This window comes from Poromitra crassiceps (genome assembly GCF_964638095.1).
Source record: "Poromitra crassiceps genome assembly, chromosome: 6".
Classification (NCBI taxonomy): Eukaryota; Metazoa; Chordata; class Actinopteri; order Beryciformes; family Melamphaidae; genus Poromitra; species Poromitra crassiceps.
Genome location: NC_139627.1, coordinates 54204413 through 54206912, shown reverse-complemented (window position 1 = coordinate 54206912; position 2500 = coordinate 54204413). Strand labels below are relative to the sequence as shown.

At 45.3% G+C, this 2500-nt stretch overlaps 1 protein-coding gene across 1 annotated transcript in view; it reads right to left on the bottom strand.

Annotated features, from left to right (window-relative positions):
• trhde.1 (thyrotropin releasing hormone degrading enzyme, tandem duplicate 1) overlaps positions 1-2500 on the bottom strand; it is a gene marked incomplete at both ends in the record, with an annotated part of 207594 nt that overhangs the window by 10436 nt on the left and 194658 nt on the right. The window lies entirely within an intron of this gene.

Here is a 2500-nt window from a genome sequence, read left to right as displayed (position 1 = left end):
GTGAAATCAGAGTTAAATAAATGGGATTAGAGGGAGTAGGAAAGTTTAAATAGATGGGTCTTAACAGCAGTCTTCAATTCTGTGATGGAGTCCAGTGTGCGAATATGGGGGGGAAGGGAATTCCAGAGTGTAGGTGCGGCATGAGAGAAGGACCTGGCACCCATTGTGCTCAGCTTGACGGGGGGTATTTCCAATAGACCTGCTGATGAAGACCGGAGGGAACGGGCGGGAGTGTAGGGGTGAAGGAGTTCTGTGAGGTAAGTGGGTGATAGATTATGGAGAGCTTTAAATGTTAGCAGTAGGACTTTGAAATTGATTCGTTGGGGGATAGGGAGCCAGTGTAATTGAATGAGCAGGGGTGTTATATGATCAGTGGATTTTGAGCGGGTAATGATCCGTGCTGCAGAGTTCTGGATGAGTTGAGATCGGTGGGTGAGTTTGGCAGGGATGCCTGTTAGAATGGCGTTACAATAGTCAATACGGGATGTGACCAGGGCATTGACGAGTACTTCACTTGACTGTTGTGATAAGGTGGGGCGTAATCTGGAGATGTTTCGTAGATGGAAGTAGGCGGACCGGGAAATGTTATTTATGTGTTTGGTGAAAGAAAGTGTACTGTCCAGGATGACACCAAGGCTCTTGACCTGTGTGGAGGCAGCTATGGTGGTCCCAGCAATGGGGAATGAGCAGATCTTTGTTTTGGTGAGTGTCGATTTTGAGCCAATAAGAAGTAGTTCTGTTTTGCTATTGTTCAATTGTAGGTAGTTGTTGGTCATCCATTTCTGTACGTCTTGGAGGCAGGTAGTAAGAGTGTTGGGGGGAAGGGTGTTAGTGGGCTTGGTAGACACATAAAGCTGCGTATCATCAGCATAGCAGTGGAAATGAATGCCATATTGCCGGAAAATATTACCAAGGGGGAGGAGATATGTGATAAAGAGAATTGGACCCATTACTGATCCCTGTGGAACACCATGATGAACTGTGGAGCTTTTTGACCGGGAGTTCTGAATCTGGACGTAATGTGTTCTGTTGGCAGAAGAGTTGGTAGGAGGCAAACCATTGGTGGATGGTGCCTCCAACTCCAACACTAGCCAGGCGGTCCATGAGTAGTTGATGAGATATAGTGTCAAAAGCTGCGGTAAGGTCCAGGAGAATGACGATGGAGAGCAGACCGGAATCAGCTGCGCGGAGGAGGAAATCTTAACTAGGGCTGTTTCTGTGCTATGATTGGGATGAAAGATTGGAATTGTTCAAAAAGTTTATTGTCATCAAGGTGGGTCTGGAGTTGGGATGCGACTACTTTCTCGAGGATTTTTGAGATGAAAGGTAAATTGGAAATAGGCCGGTAATTATTTAGGTCACTTGGGTCTAACCCAGGTTTTTTCAGGGTTGGTCTGATTATAGCAGTCTTTAGTGATGGGGGAACTGTACCAGTGGACAAAGAAGAATGTATGATGGAGGTTACCAGGGAAATAATAGAGGGCAGGCATGCTTTGACTAATGTTGTGGGGATAGGATCCAGGTGACATGTGGCAGTGTTGGACTTGGTGATGAGTTCCGTGATTTGATTCTGAGTTGGCAGACTGAAGTTACAAAGGGTAGTGGATGGGAACGTAATCATGGACATGGTATTACTAGGTGGAGAGCCAATCTGCATACTGTTAGTAGAGGCTAGTTGTTCATGGATTTTGGTGATTTTGGAGTTGAAAAATGTCAGGAAAGCAGAGCATCGTTCATTGGAGAGGTTATTGTTAATACTAATTTCTGGTGGTCTGAGTAGCCGGTTCACTGTGGAGAAGAGAGTCCTGGTATTCCCTTTGCCTGAGTTGATGATGTTTGTATAGTAGGATGTTTTAGCTGTAGACAGAGCAGTTTTGTATTGGAGTATATGGTCGAAATACATTTGTTTATGGACAGTAAGTCCAGTATTTGTATTTTGTATAGAGCCTCTCCAAGCGTCGACCTAATGTCTTAAGCTGGCGTAAATCAGGTGTATACCAAGGAGCTGTATGGGTGGTTCGAGTGGTTCGAAAAACGGGCTGCACCTCCCGCCAGAGCCATGTAAGAAGAGTTGTGACATCTCCATTCACTCCAATGGACCAGTTTTTTACTCTCAAGAGTTCCAGGAAGGTCCTGGATTAAGCAGCACTGTCGAGTTGCAGCAAAATGGACAGTTTGTGTTGTACTTTGAAAGTGTTTTTTTTCTTGAATCAAATTGTACATTATCAGCTTTATTTTAGCATGCAAAAACAGCGCAGGACTCATTCCTGGCTGTTCACTGGCTAATGAGTCTCGCATTTTGGGCCACCCTGATCGCAAAGTCGTTACTGATTGGTGAATGGTGAATCCACCACTCACCAATCAGTTTGGTGAGAGGAGTGTCCCAGACCCAGAGAGAGATCTGCAGCATGCAACGTAGTGTATCAGCGTAAGAAGACTCATGGGTCTGGTGTTGGACTAACATCTACCAGTCTGGTAGGTGGATGACAGTTTAGTTTAG